Source organism: Sinocyclocheilus grahami, unplaced genomic scaffold, assembly GCF_001515645.1.
Source record: "Sinocyclocheilus grahami isolate Dianchi unplaced genomic scaffold, SAMN03320097.WGS_v1.1 scaffold79.1, whole genome shotgun sequence".
In the NCBI taxonomy this organism is placed as follows: domain Eukaryota; kingdom Metazoa; phylum Chordata; class Actinopteri; order Cypriniformes; family Cyprinidae; genus Sinocyclocheilus; species Sinocyclocheilus grahami.
This window is the reverse complement of record NW_015505258.1, coordinates 204,010-225,429: the sequence shown is the minus strand read 5'-3', so window position 1 is coordinate 225,429 and position 21,420 is coordinate 204,010. Positions and strand designations below refer to the sequence as shown.

The window sequence follows — 21,420 nt, the reverse complement described above, 5'->3', positions numbered from 1 at the left end:
GAGCAAAAAGAACATAAAGGCTTGTCTCAGTTTTGCCAGAAAACATCTTGATGATCCCCCAGACTTTTGGGAAAATACTCTGTGGACTGACGAGACAAAAGTTGAACTTTTTGGAAGGTGTGTGTCCCATTACGTCTGGCGTAAAAGTAACACTGCATTTCAGAAAAAGAACATCATGCCAACAGTAAAATATGGTGGTGGTAGTGTGATGGTCTGGGGCTGTTTTGCTGCTTCAGGACCTGGAAGACTTGCTGTGATAAATGGAACCATGAATTCTGCTGTTTACCAAAAAATCCTGAAGGAGAATGTCCGGCCATCTGTTCGTGACCTCAAGCTGAAGCGAACTTGGGTTCTGCAGCAGGACAATGATCCAAAACACACCAGCAAGTCCACCTCTGAATGGCTGAAGAAAAACAAAATGAAGACTTTGGAGTGGCCTAGTCAAAGTCCTGACCTGAATCCTATTGAGATGCTGTGGCATGACCTTAAAAAGGCGGTTCATGCTCGAAAACCCTCCAATGTGGCTGAATTACAACAATTCTGCATAGATGAGTGGACCAAAATTCCTCCACAGTGCTGTAACAGACTCATTGCAAGTTATCGCAAACGCTTGATTGCAGTTGTTGCTGCTAAGGGTGGCCCAACCAGTTATTAGGTTTAGGGGGCAAACACTTTTTCACACAGGGCCATGTAGTTTTGGGTTTTGTTTTCCATTAATAATAAAAACTTTAATTTAAAAACTGCATGTTGTGCTCACTTGTGTTATCTTTTACTAATATTTAAATTAGTTTGATGATCTGAAACATTAAAGTGTGACAAACATGCAAAAAAATAAGAAATCAGGAAGGGGGCCAACACTTTTTCACACCACTGTATATATATATATATATAATATTTAATTGTAAATTCCAATTGGGAAACACAGACTACATTTACCTTTTTATTGATTACAAATTATTCACACAATAGCAAAAAAATATTCTTAATTTATTGATTCTACCTAATTCTTCTTTTTCATCTTAAATTTTTCCTTTTTAAAATAGCCTACTGCTTATATACATTCAGAAAGTTTTGTCAAACTCAGTCACAAGTCAGGTGGCTGTAATTACACAAAAATCAAGAGGCCACACAGCATCTTTTGAACAATGGGTTTACAAAAACCATTTCAATTTTAAGCGCTTTCTCAATTTCAACATTGCATCAGCTACTGATGAACACATTGTTTATTTTAATTATCACTCAGTGGCTCACTTAATAAATTTACTTGAAATATTGAGATTTTAAGGTAATAAGTTAACAATAACTAACACATTTACATGTTCACTGTTCTCTGAAGTTGGTTAAAGGTTCGTTTTCAAATCAATTACATTTTTATGATTTAATTAACTATTAACATACTGTTTAATGCACTTCATGTTGTTAATAACATTAAATGGAATATATTTTCAGGGTCCTATATTTTTATATCAATTTTGTACAAGATGATCCTATTTAAATCAATGTAATAAGTTAGGTCAAAAGTAATCTAAAAGCAGTCTGATTTTATTACCTAAAATGTGTAATGTAATGGATTACGTTACTAACATTTTTATCATGTAATTTGGAATCTGTAATGGACTACAATTTGTAAGTAATCTACCAGCACTACTTTTCAATTCCCCTTAGATTTAAACGATTTTGAGTCACTCCAATTCCAAAATCTGTTCTCGCTACAAATGCACGTTTTTCACTAGTAAATACGACAATGCGGTGGTGTTCATCATTATTTTATAAATACGACCATTCCCATATAACATAGGGGTCTTATGTTACTGTAAACCATAAATATCAAGATTAGGGGCAGAAGTCAAAGAATTGATTTATTCTGTTCTTTGCTTGAGACATCCAACATTATAAATATGTAGGTACCAAGTATGCACCAGATATTCTTGTTGATTATACAGTGACAGGCCAGTAGAGGGCAGATAGTGCTTGTTGTCTGTCTAGAGACTCTGTGTTTGCCCATAGGGCTGCAAAGACATCAGTGCTATGGGTTTAACTGGGCTCTACAGGTTAGCCATGCAGATACAGAGCAGAGCGAATGTTTAAAACTACAACTCCTGTTAAGCTCAGTCAGTCCACCTCAGGCATAGCTCATTACCATGACACTTGTTGCAAATCATTAAAAAAAGAAGAAAGCTCTTCACTTAACCATGGTCTTGCATACATCAGTAGTGCTCATTCACATGAATCACAGAGCTCCATTGTAGCCTCGGTCTAGTTTCCCTTAAGCAGTTTTAGAGAGACACTGTTCCTCTGAAGGAAAGTGGTTACCTTTTTACCGTATGTGTCCTCTGAGGTAATATGTCCTCATCGTTTCACCCTTAAAACACGGTGCAGTTAAGTGCAGAGAAACAGACAGTCGGCAGGATAATTGATTGTCTCAGTCTCGGCATGCACCTGTCAATTATCTAATTGAAGCGCTGGGGGGGGGGGGGGGGGGGCGAGAAGAAGGGCACATGGTGTCACATCACATCTCTCGCAGTCTCTCAGGTCACCCAGACCAAACCAAGAACCGTTCCTGTTTCCATACTCTCTGTTCCACACACTTGAAAGCAGTGTGCATGATTACACAAACATAAACTATTGAAATATGCGGCTTTATGAAGATCTAAAAAGTGCTGTGGTTCTTACCAAGGTACGGGGTCCAAGTTGAGACCATTTGTGAAAAATGCTTCCAAGATGTAGATGAGTTTGTTTCTTCATCAGAACAGATTTGGAGAAATTTAGCATCACATGTTCACCAACGGATCCTCTGCAGTGAATGGGTGCCATCAGAATGAGAGTCCAAACAGCTGATAAAAACTAGTAATCCACAACAGTTTTCTCCAAATCTGTTCTGATGAAGAAACAAACTCAATTGCATCTACATTCATCCCAATCTACATTCACATTCATAAAATCCTCGTATTATATATTATATATTGTGCTCAGCCATCTTTAGAATTTTGTCTTTTAACGGGACCTTGAGCGTGGTAATTACATTGCTGTCTATGGGAGGGTCAGAGAGCTCTCAGAATTCATCAAAAATATCTTAATTTGTGTTCTGAAGATGAACGAAGGTCTTACGGGTTTAGAACGACATGAGGGTGAGTAATTAATGACATAGTTTTAGTTTTTTGGGTGAACTAACCCTTTAAAAAGCCCGTGCTCTCAGCAGCTGCGTTGTCGAGAAGTTTCACCTGAGACGAGTTCAACCCAGCGGTAAGGTAGAAAAAAATGACCCAACAAGCTGAACCCAGCATTTGGGCTAAAAAAAAAAGAAGATTTTTTTTTTTGAGTGTAGTAATGTTGCTACCAACTGACTGTCATGTATATTTTACAGCAGTAGAGAGATTTTTTTTTTTTCTTGAGAAAATTTGACGTACCTGCATGTACAGGTGCATCTCAATAAATTAGAATGTCGTGGAAAAGTTCATTTATTTATTTATTTATTAATTTGTGAAACTCGTGTATTAAATAAATTCAATGCACACAAACTGAAGTAGTTTAAGTCTTTGGTTCTTTTTTTAATCGGTCTTATAAAGTATTCTAATTGTTGAGATAGTGAATTGGTGGGTTTTTGTTAAATGTGAGCCAAAATCATCACAATTAAAAGAACCAAAGACTTAAACTACTTCAGTCTGTGTGCATTGAATTTATTTAATACACGAGTTTCACAATTTGAGTTGAATTACTGAAATTAATTAACTTTTCCACGACATTCTAATTTATTGAGATACACCTGTATATCCAGAATAAGGTATATTGAATCGAATCGGAAATCAGAAATTTGTCAAAACCCAGCCCTATTTGTCAGTAGGCTTTTATGTTAGTCTAGACTAATAAAGTCTTCTGTTAAGTTTTGCATTGTATAACCTACAACACTATCGGTGCAATACATCCACTGGCTTTTTCCTTCTGCCTAAAACTGAGCTGCTTCTTAAAAATAAAGGTGCTTCACGATGCCATAGAAGAATCTTTTTGTCTAAATGGTTCCATAAAGAACCTTCAACATCTGAAGAACCTTTCTGTTTCACAAAAGGTAAATTGAGGCGAAAGAAGGTTCTTCAGATTATAAAAAGGTGAGAAAGAGATGGTTTTTTTTAAAGAATCTTTTACTGAATGGTTCTTTGTGGAACCGAAAATGGTTCTTCTATGGCATCGCTGTGAAGAACCTTTTAAGCACCTTTATTTTTAAGAGTATCATGTACCACGATTTTTGATTTTGTTCTGCAGGTGCACATATATTATGTGTGGGTTTGGTTAACTCATTCATTACAGTGGGCGTACATCCGCACAGCAACTTTCTGCCTGACATATTGTGCTACCCATATTTTAACACATTTATTAAGGTACATAATCATAGTTATTTTCCACTTGACATGATGTGATACCAATGTTAATATTAAAAGTCATCCTAACAAAAAAGCACATTTATAGGCAAGCACGACCGTTAAAGTCACCCTGAGTGATTTTCAGAGCAGCATGCTTGACATGAATTTGGATTTTTTTTTATTATACTAAAACAATAGTACTTAAAGGCTTGATTTCTCAAGTTAATGTGAATGGGCTATTTTATTGTCTTATCTGAGTTTGACCGAGAGAGTTTTTCCCAGTACAGTGAAGACAATAAACTAGGCTATTAGAAACCTCTCAAGCTTATTATCACGTAACATGGCAGCAAAGAGAGAAGCAAGGAGAGGTTACGAGTCCCCCGTAGGATGCTAGTGTTTGATTATGACCTCACTTCCACCCCTCAGTGAGTAATGAACCTCTCCGCTCATATTGACTCGTCTAAATGGAACGTTACCCCTCGGCATTTAGTCTCACTGGAACAGCACTCAGCTGCTTTTAATTACATAGGTGAACAAACCTGGCTTAATATAGAACAAATTAACACGCCCCACCAAATTATTATTCAAACCACTCAGAGAAGAACACACAAGTTAGTGTGAATGACATTCGTGCTATAGGAGATTGGATGAATTGAAAAAGTCATGCAAGAATAATTTTTCCAGTCGACCTCAGAATCGCATCAAGTTTACCAATTAATTTTAGCAGAGTTGAGATTTAGAAGTTTATTGCTGATGATGGGAAATACTACAACATGCACTGGATTGATATGCAAATCAAAGTTGTCAATGACACAATTGTGTCTATTATTTAACAATGCAGTTAAATAAGCTACTGTATAAATGAGTCAATTGCGAAAGGCGAATGAGATGAGGGTTTTGGTGTCTGAATCACGAAATGCATAAAATAATTACCTACAAAATGGAATGTACCAATACTTCTTGAACAGGGAGAAAGTTGGCGATGATTCTAGGGGCCCCGGCTGTTCTAAGGGCACACCCCCCCACCCCACCAGAACGCGTTTTCAGCCAGGGCCCCACATACCCTACCTATGGCCCTGTCAATGAAATATGCATATCATAATTACAGAAAGATCATTTTATTCCCTATCATTTATGCTTTTAAAGAAAATATAAACTCAGAATTGTAAGAAGTTGACTTTGAAAAAGTCAGAATTACGAGACATAAACTTGCATTACTGAGAAACGAATTGCAATATATCAATTTGGAATGACAAGAAATAAAGTCAGATTAGGGAGATTATGTTTGTTACATTTTTTTTAAATTCCGTGGTGGAAACAGGCTGCCATGTGGAATGGCTCTGCACACAATTTTTGCTTTAGCGTATAGTACTGAAAATTTTCAGGTGTGACTTTGGTTTTAGAATGTGCTTGTTCCTCTCGTAAATAACCAATTTATGTGTGAATCGTATGAAGTCCTCAAAAACAAGACTGACGACCATATTCTGCTGCTTTGTGAACAAGGCTTCTAATGCAGAACTATGGCAAATGTGCAAAGCAATTGATCAGTGCTGACAACAGACTACCACAGTGTAAAGACTGGTGGAGTCTCTGTACGATATGCTTCACGGCCCCTCTCCTCCCACTCTCATTGTGTTCGTATCTCCGTGTCCTGTCCACAGGGAGCGCGCGGCTCAGCTCAAGTTCATACGGATGGTGCCCCATAAATTTCAGCAGCCCTTTCTCCTGTAGGGTGCCAACAACATTGATGTACTTATCGAGCTGTTGGCTGAGATGGAGTTGAAGGCGGGAGGGGGTTTAACCACTGTCTTATTACCATGGTGAGCAATCCGACACATCTGCGTCATCATCCTGGGCCTCCTGTGTGAAGCGTTCATCTGAGAGATACGGATGCCAGGAATGACCCCGGTATGTTCAGGGGCCTGGTGCCCTTTCTTTGGCCGCAAAGCAATGAGATAAATGAATGACACTTCCATCTTCTTCTGAGACATTATCGGAAGCCTTAAGCCCTGTTTAATTATGATGGAGACAGGGCCTGGGTGCCTTGAGCGTGACATCAGAGAAGATGAAATGAGTCATTCTAACCTTGCACTTGATAAGGTCCCATGCAGTTAGAGTCAGGAAAATTCTGGTCATGATTTGGCACTTGGCTGGGTTATGGATTACTGCGGACCACTTACAGTTTATTCACTGACCGCTGATACAAAATTGGAAAGCATTTGTGAAAATCACAAGCTTCAAACAGACTGCAACAAAATTTCCAGAAGTCAGGGTGCATAGGATTTTATCACTCTGCCAAAAAAACGAAATGATGTTTACAAGCTACTGAGTTGGGTAATCATTGTAAATTTTGCCAAAGTGTGCGATGTTAGAGACATCATATATAGTTTTGAGGCTCTGAGTGTGTGTTTGTGTGTGTGTGTGTGTGTGTGTGTGTGTGTGTGTGTGTGTATATATATATATATATATATATATTGTAAAAAAAAAAAGAAAAATTTACAGTAAAAAACGGGCAAGCTGAGGTTGCCAGAATGTTACCGTAAAAAATAAGGTAGCAACATTTTACGGATTTAACTTGCATTTACATTTAAAAACCATATTTCATTAACTGATATAATGTTAATATACCAACCTATTGAAGTACTGAAATCTGTTTAGCACCATTTTAATACATTGATAACCACCAAAAGCAGGTGGTGCATAGGAAAGTCACATGATGAATCAAAGCTCATCACAAGCAGCTTTTCCACAAGCTTAAAAGGAAAATACTAACATATATATGTGGTGCAGTGTGTCATTCACATAAACACTAAACATCGTCATGGTAACACAAATGAAACTAAGAAGAAACAAAAAAACAACAGCATTGTAAACATTTGTAGTTGTGCACAGATATTTTTTTTTTACATTTAGATGTCAATATGTTGAAGATGTGCATTTCAGTGTCTAATCGCAGGTAAGAAATTGTGCTAGACAGTGTTGGGGAAAGTTACATTTAAAAGTAATGCATTACAATATTGCGTTACTCCCCAAAAAAGTAACTAATTGCGTTAGTTACTTTTTATGGAAAGTAATGCCTTACGATTCTTTTACATTACTTTTTCTCATCTGGGCTGGGCTTACTTGTTTGATTTTAATATAAAAAGTTCTATTTTTGGCAAATGTAAATGCTCTTTCACACCAAAAAAAAGGGGAAATAAATATGCCTCAGCCATTCTGGATTGCATGGAGCATAATACACAGGAGAAGAAAAGAAAGGAAGAAATAAGAAACACAAATGCCATGTTTATCTAAAGTCATTTTTGCTTCTTTTTTTTTGTATGTTTGAATTGGATCATCGAAGGTCAGCAGTTAAGATATTGGTTAAAAAAATGGGATTAAATACATAAAGGATATTTATGTAATTTAACATATATTAATAATTGCAGGTTTGGATCATATTCTGAGTTTGCATTATACTTTATTTATTTTGAGGAATACTGAATCTGTATTTGTGCAAATGAGATGAGTAAATGCATGTTAACATTTGAAATCTGATTATGTAACTCACGTTACTTAATGCTTTACCCCCAAAACTGGTGCTAGAGCCACACTTTATGCATGAATGCTTAAAATTACCAATGAGTTCACATTGGGTGTACAGAAAATACTGCTAAAACATTCTCAAAATTGATTAATGCACTCATCATTTTATTTATATGTATAAAATAGCATTGTTTATTTCAGATTTACCCACACTTCATGACACATAAAAACAAAAAGAATGACGATTGGTCATTTCCCATGTTGCTCAGACAGTCTCTTCCTGTTTAAAACAGTGAATCTTGACCAGAATGAGCTGCTTTATAAACCAAACTATATGCCAAGAGGCGAACATATGTTATCACGGATGTGATTCTTATTCACAGCCTGGCCAAAAGGTGAGGTCTTTGATATGACGCTTACATATGTTCCTGCCACTCTTTATCCATTTGAAAAGCATGCCCAGCAGTGAGATAACAGGAGGTGGAATGAGTGGCTCTTTGGGAACGTTGAATTGTTTGTAGGTGACAAAAAAGGTCAGGTGATTTAATCTATCTGAAACACTGTCACAGCATTCTGATCAATACGCTCTCATGCTAATGTCAGCGTGAGGAGACAATCCTCGCTACGAGTAGCAGGTGGATAACAAAAGCCTGATTGGAATTAAAATGACTTTTGTGCTATTGTCCGTTACCTTTGCAGGTCAAACTCAATACGGAGCCCTTCTAAAGAGGCAGTCAGACATCCTGCTGTCCACTTTAATGCATCTGATAGCGTCCTGGCTGTTGCAGGAAAAGGGCACCTGTTCACCAGTATTGCCATTCTTCCAACGGCCCTCACCGCTGCTGAAAAGTTCAATGCGCCTTTTACCTACAATAATGAAAGGTTTGGGAGACACCGAAACACACACTTAGTGAAGAATGAACAGGTTCCACATGTATTGTAGATCAATGAAACTGAAGTTCTACTTGTACAGAAGGCGATCTAGTTTTATTTTCAATTCTGTTTAAAAAGGGATAAATTGGTAGCCTCTCCACTCTAATTGTCTCCTTACAAATGCTCTTATATACGGTAAATTCAGTCCTCTTGATAAAAAAAGGCCTGTTGACTCTGGTTGGCCTTTAATAAAGTGTAAGCTTTTGACTGACACCTAAAGCTAATCGTGTAGACCTTGAGTAAACCAACATACACGATAAATGGACAAAAAGTTTCCAAAGTGTGAAGATAATCACAAAATGAGGGTTGTCAATTGAACAAAGATCTTAAATCAAATTAATTACATGACAGGCTGATTAATTAATCAAATTAACGGCATGATGCCACCTTGGTGAGGTTGAGTCATGATTAAACATGTAACACATTATTAGAATTCATTGTACTAATTTAACAAGTTCAAAATAAAGTGCATCAAAAATATGCCCCTTGAGATGCAATCCATAGTTTCAGATATTGGACAGATGAATGGCTTTTTGTTTATGCTCATTTTGTTTACCTCAACATATCACTCATGAGGTTTGGTTATTGTAAGTAGAGCTTGGTATGTGTAAACATAGATATAGTCTGCTTATTCAATATTAATATCTTTTTAAGAGGAGTGAATTTGCTATCAAAGTCCAGAGAGTTCAAGTGAGGACATTTTTATTGAATAGAATGTTGGTCCTATTTATGCTTAGTCACTTTGTGTCTTATTTTAAATTTATTACTTTTACTAATTCTTTTTAATTTAATATTCCAGTTACTGTTGTACGTGCTATATGCTGTGCTGCATGTGCTAGGCACACTACATTTTTGGAAAAACTATTCCTTTAAAATCAGTTTAACTAATTTAATCTGATTGCATAATTGTTCTAAACCCTGTCATATATCATCAGAGAGTGAATGGCTGTTTTGTTAAATGAACATGGGTCTTGGTTTTATGGCTTCAGAACACTAGGCTTTCTGTGGTTGGATATTGGGAGAATGCCAGAGCCGTTACGCAGATGTCTGTCTGAGAGAGGAGAGGAATCTATACTTCTGGCTGACACAAACACAACAGCACAGCAGTGCATTCAGGCCCAGGAGATTGGCTGAATCATAACTAATGAATATTTTCCAAGCCTGCTCAGGTTGCACATTACACTTCAGGAGCCACTGAACCAGTTCTGGTTAGCCCCTCATGAAATCTACACACTTTTTAGATTTTTCCCCCACTGATTGCATGGGGGGGGGGGGGGGGGGGGGGGGGGGGTGCAGAATGGATTTAAATATTGTAAACCGTGTTAAACTGAGCTTGGAGTACTACAATCTAATTGGCAGCTAATAGGTTTATTGGCAATGGCAAATCGCAAAGGCTGACAACACTAAGCTCAGAAGTCCGCTCACAGCAAATGGTCTCTTGTCAAATGTGCATGTTTGTTGTGGTGCAAGTTGCCCAGTCCGTGAAATATAATATAATAAACTATTGTCAAGGGGTAATAAACTGCCAATAACCTGAAATCTGTACTTCCAGTGGTTCTCAAAGTATGTTGCACACACTCCAACACACATTGAAATCTAAAGTGTTGATGATAGAAGTGAGAAGCAATGAGGTTTATGTGCAGTTTCTTCGTCTCTGCCGCCTTCTCCCTATATGATGTTGAGCGCACTCATTGTGCAGATTTAAACATATTGTCATTCTTGCTTATGCACCATATTCAAGTGGAGGTGGACAAGGTTTTAATTTTAAAGTTTTGTCTGGTTTTACACATAAAACAATTAAATGTCTTCAGAAGACTTGGAATAATGTGAACAAACCATATGGACTACTTTTGTATACTTTGTATCATAAAACATGGACTACTTTATGATAATATGTGCGCTCATGTGTTCACAGATGAAAACGTCATATGGTAAGTAGTAAAAATTACAAAATATTGCATCTGCAAAGCAGTATGGGAGTCCAATATAAATATATTAGTTTTTTTCAAAAAACATGTTTTTTATTATGTTATCATGTTTTTTATTGTGTTTTATTGTATTAGTTAGCTGTATTTTTAAGTTATTTTTTAACCTAATCAAAATAACCTAACTGCAGTTTGATTGAGATTCATTGGAATGCACAATGAAAAAACATGATTTTTGAAAATTTTAAAAAATGGAGTTATCTGTTTTGCAAATAAACTCTTCATACAGTATATATATATATATATATTCTGACTTTTTTTCTCTCAAGTACGAATTTATATCCCAAAATTCTGTCTTTTCTTCTCCGAGAACACACTACACGATTGTCAGGCCGATTATGAATGGAATTTGGTCTTGCTAATATGGTATATTGACTGTGTTTGGCGCAGGCTAAGGTCAGTATAGTTTAAAGTTGTAGTAAATGTGATGTTGGTGATATTTACATGATTCGCCCTAATCAACAATTCTTAGAGTGATTGTGTTTTTCTTTTAGTACATCTGGGAGTGTTTGTAGTTATAGCCTTGCCCACCCTGGAGACACCGCTGTTCTGAACACATGCTTCACCAGGCATTGATGTCAACCTCAACTAAATTATGCCGTTCCATCAGGTACACCGAAGACCTAGTACACCAGCTCCCCAGCCGGGATCAGTTCCCTCAATCAATAGGACCAGTGTTCTGTGCACAGAGACAAAGATAAACAACTCATCCTCATGTTAGATGGTCCGCAAAAGCAGTCCTGGCAGAGACTTTTATGAGCGCAAACATCATATAATGCAGTCTCAAAACACTTGCCCCAAGAAGGACGACCATGACTGATTTCCAACTCAAAAGAATCCTTTTCAGTAGCAGAAGTGTCACCTCTCTTTTGTCCAATTCATTTCTCATTTCAGCCATATTTGTGCAAGCTGCACTGCATCTTGTCTACTGATGGTAGAATATTGTCAAAATGCGGGGATCATTTATGGCTAAATGTGCATCTGCATTTCGCCCCAATGCATCATTTCTTCAAATGGAGCTCTTGATTGATGGCCTGCACCATTCCAAACACCATCCTGTCAGTTATAATGCATCACCTGTTGCGCTCTGGTTTGCAGTTTCTATTTGAAATTATTCTGTGATAATGAAGTGCAAATGCCCTTGGTTCTGGCATGAGATTGAACTGCCTCAATGTAACAACCTTTCTACAGGCAAATCATCTCCTTGGCTCCTCGTAGCTAAGTTAATAAATCTAGGTGCTATGAAGTGAAAAGACCGTCAACAGATTGTCTTTTGCCATCGCTGATGAATGAAATTTCGTTGCGACCCCTAAATCCTCACTGTAACAAGTCGGTGTATTTGATAAAACAAGAAATATCTGTGCTTTATAGATGATAAGACAGGAAATCGTATCCATCACCCCAGGAACAGACGCACACTACATCTGTTTACCACCACATGGGTTGTCTTAATTTCTCTCAGCATAAATTTATGTAGCCTGTAATGGAAACTCAGTGACTTAAACAGTAAATTTAATGATCACATTCTGTTGCTTTGGGTTCCGTGCCAGGGGAATCCGAACGATGCCTCAAATATTCATATTTTGTGCAAAAAGATGAAGCTTCGTTTCATATGAGGTACAACAAACATACTTGGAAAATATGACATTTCAGATTTCATCTCAACTTAATACAGAAATATGTTGCCTCACAGGCTGTGTTTGAAATACAGACTCCATAGAACAAAAGTATTGGATGATAAGTTTCAAACTTGGCGCACTTAGATATGCGTAGTGCAAATGTTAAATCATTGGTTCGGATCACACAGTCATAATTGATTAGAGGCTAAAAGTGCCATTACATCTTTGGAGATTAAATGTCTGTTCTCTCTGTTTTTTACTGACAAGGTGAGTATAGATAAAGTGGATGTGCATTTGTAAATTTCATTATACTTGCTAGTCCTCTCCTTTTTTAGATGTCAGATGTTTCCTATATGAGGAAGGCTCATGAAGCGTCCCACTGGGTGAAGGCCTTTGACAGCATATACTAGAGAGGAGTAAGTATAGGCCCACATAGAACCAGAATTATTTAGAAGTGAATTAAGATAAAAGTAAAATGCCTTATTGGTAGCTGACAGCATTATTAAATGCAAAATATTTCATTAATAAACAAGGGGTTGGGGATGTAGAATTTTGTTCAAATTCTGCTGATGGGACAGTGACGACATTATTATTCATCATTTCCTCTTTATAGCACGAAATAAACATGAATGAACATCAGAAGGTTTCTTTTTTGCACTGTGGAAAGACGTCAATACACCATTTATCAAGTTAAAGTCCACCAACGTTAATCTACTCTCCGGTCTGATTTGTTTGTTGGACAAAATAGCAGATTCGGCATTATGATTGGTCAGATCGCCTGTCAATCAAATTCCCGGTGAAGGGCGAATGACATGACTTGAGCATGTTTTTAATTTCTGAAGTAAATTTTAATTTCTGTTTTTGTTGTCATTTCTGATGCACACATAAAAAACAAGTCAAATTATATTCTTGACAAGAAGATTTGATTAGGTTTTTGGAATATCATTGTTATTATTTATTAGATTTGAACAAAACAGCTTCACTTGTTAATGAATGTAAACTCATGTCTGGAAATTATTGGAGTACATTAAAAGAAATGACAAGACATTTTAGTATTCATCCAAATGTCATCTTTAGTTGTAAAAAAAACAAAACACTTATTAATATTTAAAATATTTGATTACCGAGTCAAAGTCATGAGGTGCAACCAACATGCAGAAAAAAAGAAATATAAAACAGGACCCCTGCAGACCCTAGTGAGTCATGACTGCGTGTCAAGGTGAAAAAATCTCTTAACATTTCAAATAATTTGACGTTTTTATGACAAGACAAATAAATATTAATAATAAATATTTTATTTTATGAATATATAATATTTTATATATATTTTTTAAAAGATATATATTTTAAAACTTTTTTTAAATAACCTTTTTCTTTATCATGGACACACTTATTTGACACGGACCCAGAAATCTGTAGAGCTTTCCAGTCATCAGTTTAGCAGAGCCTCCCGCTGCCCCTTCCCTCGCCCGTTCTCTGGGAGTTCAAAGTGTGCACCTCTATTGGAATGACAGGTTGCGTGATTGGTGTGTGTTTGAGGGAAAAGGTCACATAGCTTGACATCTGTTCTTATTATCCAGCAGCGTAAATCGACTCTGGAACCAAATGTCAAGAAAACGTGGATTAGATCCAGCTAAGATAGTAAAGGGCTCTGTAAGAACTAAGTCTTCATAAAAGGCCGATTTGTTGTGTCTCACTTTGCACCGAATCACAGATGCGTATCTCCTAACTACAATTATTCGCCCGTTTAGCCTAAATCTAGCTCTCAGTCCGTGGAGATTTGTCCTCACTTAGCAGAGCTACAGCCTTGCTGATTCATAGGCAGTTCTACAGGGATGCTGACACACAAGCTATTGAACACCTGCACTGCTCACTGACTCAAGGTTTAGAAAATGCATTAAATTTTAAATACATCATTAAGGGTGGTGGGATAAATGAGAGGCCTCATTAATTATTGTCTGCAAAAACTTGCAGGGTCTGTAGATGTGTTATTTGTTGTTATTGACGATGATGAATAATTTCTGCAGCGCACGTGAGAGTAAGATTAGTATTTATTTGAGTCTAGTACACACTATTTAACCATTTCAAGAGGTAATTGTACTGAGAACCACAGATGGGACAAGAAAGAGTGTCTTTGATCTCATGTTAATGTGGGAATTTCCTTTTTGGGCAGTGGAGTAAATGAAACGGCTCTCATCTTCTGCACCCCTCATCTGGTGTGTTTTGAGTTTGCTGATGCTGACAACCTGTTTCCTGAAAAAAGAATTTCTACTGACACTCATGTGAATCACTTTGGTAAATCGTTATTCATTCCGTGATGATTCTGCTTGGGCTGAGTAAAATTTGCAAAATGTTTGGAAATCCATGTGGAGTATGGAAAGATGTGATTCATGACTTAGCCTACTCACTGGCACCAAACAGAGAGTAGGCCCTACTCTAATGCAAATGAACAGAGCACGTTATGTACACCTGATGAGAAATACGGGGGATGTTTGGCTCATAGCCTACATAACATGATAGAGCAAGAAAGAGAGTAGGCTAGAGAACGCTGCTTTGACTGAAGAGGCTGCTTCTGTGCTGCCTGCATGGGAAATGACCATTTAATGCAGGATTGGATTCGTTAAAAAAAATACCCGAACCGAATGATTTATGAGACGTTCGGTTAACGGTTCTCGAACGTGCTGATGGAACACCGTGCAGTTTTTCCTCCATCATTCAGCGGCACCACAACACCGCTACGAACGAAACATAGCCTACCGCGCAACCAGTGAAGTTCGATTCCCGAATGAGTGAATCATTACCACGGCGAGACCAAGGTATTTCGCGTGCGAGTGACTCTTGTGAGCCGGTTCTTTTGAATGTATATATCCAAATCGCTACCAGTGTAGTCCGTTTCCCCAAACGAATGACTCGTTTGAGTCGGTTCTTTTTAGTGACTCGGAAACATACGCCCGCAATGAAGACCATTTACCACAACACCGCTACGAACGAAACATAGCCTACCGCGCAACCAGTGAAGTTCGATTCCCGAATGAGTGAATCATTACCACAGCGAGACCAAGGTATTTCGCGTGCGAGTGACTCTTGTGAGCCGGTTCTTTTGAATGTATATATCCAAATCGCTACCAGTGTAGTCCGTTTCCCCAAACGAATGACTCTTTTGAGTCGGTTCTTTTTAGTGACTCGGAAACATACGCCCGCAATGAAGACCATTTCCCCGAACAAAAAATGACTCTTACGAGTCAGATGTATATTGAATCAAAAGACGTTTGATTCAATCGGTGCGGTTAGGCTACTAAACGTACTTGTTAATTTCGTCATGTCCAACTCGAAATGGTCAAGTTATATGTTTGATTTATAGCTCGAGATTTAAATCGTTGTAGCTGAGTGGTTATTTGCATGACAGCTTATTTGTATTTTATATAAATTAATTAGTTACATTTGACAGCATTTCTGTCTGTTCATTAGTCGAGTTAAATACAAATTATTGGATTATGTCGCGTCTAAAACGTCCCTAAAGCTTATAAACAAGTTTTTGAAAGACTTTTATTTTTTGATTTGTTTTGTTGGATTCTGAAGGATCTCAGTATTTCTAACAGACTGCTGAGGGCAGTAAACCCAATAAGAATTATCCCTGATTTCTAAAGAATCCTTTCAAAAATGTCTTCTTCAAAACTAAAAGGGCCGTTAATGGAATCGCAAAGGTAGCATGAATTATTAAGAAGAATTGGAATCGCATCCAGAATCATTCTTATTTAATTTCCCATCCCTATATTTGACAGTCTAACTGGCATATTCCTGTCATTTACAATAAAGCCTACGAAGCCAGAGATGCACTGAGCGGAGTGGGAGATCGTGTCTCGTGAAGAGAGCAGCGTGAAGGAGTGAGAGCTGTATCAGTGCAGGTCCTGAAGCACAAGAGAGAACTGAGAGAACTGAGAGAGAGAGAGCTATTGGGCTCTTATCACACGCGTATAAACCCGTATTTAAAGCGACTCATTTCTGGAAAGAGCAAGAAGGAAAGTGAAGAAAAGAGAGCAAAAGAAGACCGCCAACCGATGTTTGACTTAATTTGACATGAGAGAGGATATCTGTTTCATTTCTTTCTCACTGGGATGCGGATTTTCCCCTTCTTTTCTTGACAGCGTGCGTCTGCCCCGCATCGCTCGTATCATACGGATATATACGGAGAACAAATTAAGATGAAGTGGCCTTCGAAAGTAGTTTTTGACGGCGTACCGCTCGCTAGGGTTTCATTTGTTCTTTAATCGTGTTCAACAGCGTTGCACCGGGCACGAGGGGACGGCGGGAATTGATAGGGCACGCGCGCAGTGCTTATAAAACAACAGCTGACCGTTAAAGCTCACATCAAGCCAAATAAAACACTGCCAGAAGAAATAACACCATTGATTTTGTCATACAGAAAACGCGGGGGCATAGAAACGACGAGCTTTAAAACAGGTAAGACGATTCGCATCATTGCTTCATGCAGTTACGGTCTATTCTGCATTTAGTTTATTCAACATGTGATGGATTGGATTGCATGGGCAATTGCTGTAGATCGCGAGAATTGTTAATGCCGTGTTTGGATTTACATCACTCTAATTCCGTGGACACGGCATAGGAATGATAGATAACGAAGCAGCATGCAGATCGGCTATACGCTAAACTTGAATAGCATCGTGTGCAATTTGAAACATGTAGTAGCCTTATGTCACAAATTAATTTGAAAGTAAATCAGCACATTTTCTCCCAGTGGTCTGCATTAGTCACAGCAACAATTGATAGTCAGTGAACATTGCATGATTTGCATGACAATTAGATCGTTCTTTGAAATAATGCATTATTTAAGTGGTGCTAGTTTATTCATACTGAGCACGGGAGAGTTACTATGACAAATTCTGGTGTAATATTGCGTATGCATCCAGATTCATGGGAAAAGATAGCTATATGAAAGGCAGACTATTAGGAATATTCCTGTAATGCAAGAAACTTAATTGTTGTGCTCTATATTGGTTCAAAACAGCATTCAAAGTCGAAAATCGAATCTTTATCTATTAAAGTGACCTTAAACCGGTTATGGTGGTTTGTTTTATAGGTGTTATGTGTGCACAAGGCACACGTTATAATGCATTAGGTTGTGCAACGTCGTGTGTCTTAAACTTTGCAGCATCTGATTCAGCTTTTACACAGAATTGCAATTATAATTGAATGATTTGAAATCCACATTGCTAGAGCTGAAATAACCTGATGTATCAGAGAGCTTCGCCAGGTTGTGTTGAGGGTTTTTGGCTGAAGATGAGGGTGGAATGGGTGTCATCTTTGCACCCCCTGGTGGATAATGGCAAGCGAGTGCTGGAAAAAAAGAGTTGGGGTCTGTTTTAATATCACAGTCATTATTTGCTTTCAGTGTGTGAGCTTACTCATACAGTGTTGCCGTTTTGTAAAAAATAATGTTCATGAGTGCTTAGTAAGTGGTACAAGGGTGAATACTGTAGTGTTAACACAATGCTTCTTTTATAACTATAAGGATATTTCTCCCTGCTCCAAAATGCATCTTTAACGTGAACTGCAAATTCAGAATTTTTGGACTCAATGACTAGAATCTTTTGGATTCTTGCACTTAAAAAATTCTTTCACTCATACGCGCGATAGGACTTTCCGTCGGTTACATTGTTACGCCAATAGGTGGCAACAAGTGAGTGTCTTTTGTGTTTGAACGAGTCATGGAGTCGTTCACTCAACTGATTCCGTAAAAGACCATCAAGACTTAATCCGTTGTTAAAATTGCTTGACTACAAATCTAATACGAGACTACAGAAAGAGAGTTTAAGCATCATTTTCTGCACAAATGACAATGAGGCTGATGGGTTATTTTATTATCACCTCTGGTGTTGTCCACCGCTTAGTATGTTTTGAAGCAAATGATGAAGGTTATAGTAACAACAACAATAACTGTCTAAATAAATTGGATTTTAAATACCATCTCAAGTTTTTATTTGTATAATGGTCAGTCATTTTAAGCATTCATCATTCTTCTGCCTTCCTTCTCACTTCATTGTGAACAAAATATTTGATTCCCTAGTCCCGCTCAGACTCTTGTGAACAAATTTGATTCCCTAGTCCCGCTCCGACTCAAAAGCATGTAAAGGGGGCATGTTTGTTTGGTAGGTGTACAAATTGTTACGCCAATAGGTGGCAACAAGTGAGTGTCTTTTGTGTTTGAACGAGTCATGGAGTCGTTCACTCAACTGATTCCGTAAAAGACCATCAAGACTTTTAATCCGTTGTTAAAATTGCTTGACTACAAATCTAATACGAGACTACAGAAAGAGAGTTTAAGCATCATTTTCTGCACAAATGTCAATGAGGCTGATGGGTTATTTTATTATCACCTCTGGTGTTGCCCACCGCTTAGTATGTTTTGAAGCAAATGATGAAGGTTATAGTAACAACAACAATAACTGTCTAAATAAATTGGATTTTAAATACCATCTCAAGTTTTTATTTGTATAATGGTCAGTCATTTTAAGCATTCATCATTCTTCTGCCTTCCTTCTCACTTCATTGTGAACAAAATATTTGATTCCCTAGTCCCGCTCAGACTCTTGTGAACAAATTTGATTCCCTAGTCCCGCTCCGACTCAAAAGCATGTAAAGGGGGCATGTTTGTTTGGTAGGTGTACAACCAATGAAAATGCACTTTCACAGCCTAAATGCCAATGTGATTGGCTTGTGCTATGGTCAGTCTTACAAAAACAGTAACACACTTTCAAATCAATATGAGTCAGTGCATGTGAACAGTAACAATTCATTTACTGAGAAGATCCATTCGTGACCCAAACAACTCTACTCCTGTCACCTTGTCACATTATTTTGTTATCGCAGACAGTAATAGTTCTTTAATCAAATCCTTTACACAAAGTCAGCAGACCTTTATCATGTTCAGCATTGGCATGAGGATCATATAAGTGTGCCATTTCTGTGGCAAAACAGCTTTTCACGGGCTAGTGACACACTCATGGACAGGACCATACAGAATCTGTGAGTCATTTTCTGTGCATTTTCGGTGCTGACTGAAAGCAGAAATTAGACAACATATTTAATAAATATTCAAGGGAAGGATGATTGGCAGGATTGATTGATTAACAGGCAATTAAACTCTGCGGGAAGCATTCACTGTCGGCCTGCTCATGGGGCACATTTAATGTGTCTTTACATTGTGATGCATTACTGGTAGATGCAATCATTGTTGGTGAGTAACATGCTCTGTAAAGGAAAAACCGGCATGCTTGTTCGTTTGGAAGGCACTTCCGGCTTTTTCCATGGTAATAAAAAGAAAGTCTTTGTTAGAGAGATACGCTATTTGAATCAAATCAACCAACTACAAGGTGAATCACAACATTACAGACTTTGATTTGATGCAAAAAAAAAACAAACAAATCACATAAAAAGACAAAGGTACAAGACTGTGCACGTAACTTGAAGAGAACTACTATGGATGACAATCAAAATAAAAAATAATGGATAAATATGCAATTATTGATTTAAATATGTTTATTAATATTTAGAAGCAGCGTATTTTACGTTTATTGCAAAATATGCATATTTATACAAGTTTAAACAAAAAAAGTTGTTTAAGACCATAGGACACTGATTCTTTGATTGGTGGAAATATGAGCAGAATCATGGGTCATGTATTTGTTTTTGACCAGGAATCCAGCAGACTAATGGCTTTATGAACAGTAAATACCATTAACAATTACCTAGCTCACAGTAGGTTTATCTTTAAAGGTTAATAAGTTATTGTTAAATCAGTTCCCCTTTGGAGAATATAAATGGGGTTTTTACTTCTTTATACTTTTGATTTCCCCCTTTACAAACCAAGCCCAACGTATATGAGCTGTGAAGGTTGTGTCATTATATATCAACATGGTCAAACATCCAAAATTGTATTAAAATGTATTGTAATATATACAGTATAATGTAAAATGTGAAATGTTTAGTGTAGTGTAGTGTGTAGTGCTCTGCTGTATTTCAACAGAACAAAGACATACTCTTTATCTCATTTATTATTTACTGGCATATTTATTTTACATGTAATAAAGTCTGCAAAGTAAAGTCTGCTGCAGGCATAGGCATGCTTGAATGGGTTTCTAGAAGGCTTCTTTTATCGTCTTGTTGCAGAATTGCTTGTATAGGCCTATGTATTTTTTACTGGCTGGTGAAATGAAATATCAGCACTGGAGTTTTTGCCTTATTTAATGCATAAAAATACTAAAACAGTATTAATTATATCAGTAACATAGGTTTGGGGCAGGACTACATGTTTGTCCAAACAATGGTAGGCTCCCTGTTTAGGGAAACCTGTTTAGAAAGTTATTGCGATTCTGTTTGGTGCAGCTAATGGTGCCCAAGTCACTTACAGCAGCTTTAAAGGTACAGTAATATTTCTGGCAATGGTAGTGGGTCTGCAGTAGTTCAGTGATATCACCAGTGTGTAATTATGGCTAAAGGTGGCTAAGGCGAGTGTTTCTTGGACTGGTACTGCTGATTTGCATTTGTTTTCACAGAAAGCCCTGTCCCAGTAGAATGAATGTGCCCAGCAACTGAACAAACACGATTAAAAGGGCACACAAAGGCCCACACAAGTTTGAAGTCTGAGTGCCTGGCGGGTAGCGCATATGTATATGCACCTGACAGCGTATAATAGTTTTACTGTGTTGCAATGTTGTGATGCTTAAATTCACAAGCACCATTTTAAACAATTGATTTCAGTTTTTTTGCACGTTTTTTAATTGTATTTTTAATTTATTAATCACAATAATAAGATGATATTATCAACTTATCATTATTGGATATATCGGACATAATTTCAATACATATCTACTTTTCAAATGGAACTTTACTTTAGTTGAACCAGATTGATTTGTAAAATAAAAACTCTTGAAATATTTCTTTTGCTGACACTTGTAATGATGGAATACCAATAAACATGTCAGC

The 21,420-nt window shown here is 37.4% G+C and overlaps 1 long non-coding RNA gene across 1 annotated transcript in view; it reads right to left on the bottom strand.

Moving 5' to 3' along the window:
• Window positions 1–7,065: 7,065 nt before the first annotated feature.
• The window catches only part of LOC107586297 (uncharacterized), a 15,939-nt gene continuing 1,584 nt past the window's right edge, over window positions 7,066–21,420 (bottom strand). Inside the window, exons 2-4 of the long non-coding RNA XR_001609344.1 lie at window positions 17,925–17,928; window positions 10,347–10,353; window positions 7,066–7,194 (exon numbers count right to left, since the gene is read on the bottom strand). This is a non-coding gene — a long non-coding RNA (uncharacterized lncRNA). The remainder of the gene's footprint in view (window positions 7,195–10,346; window positions 10,354–17,924; window positions 17,929–21,420) is intronic.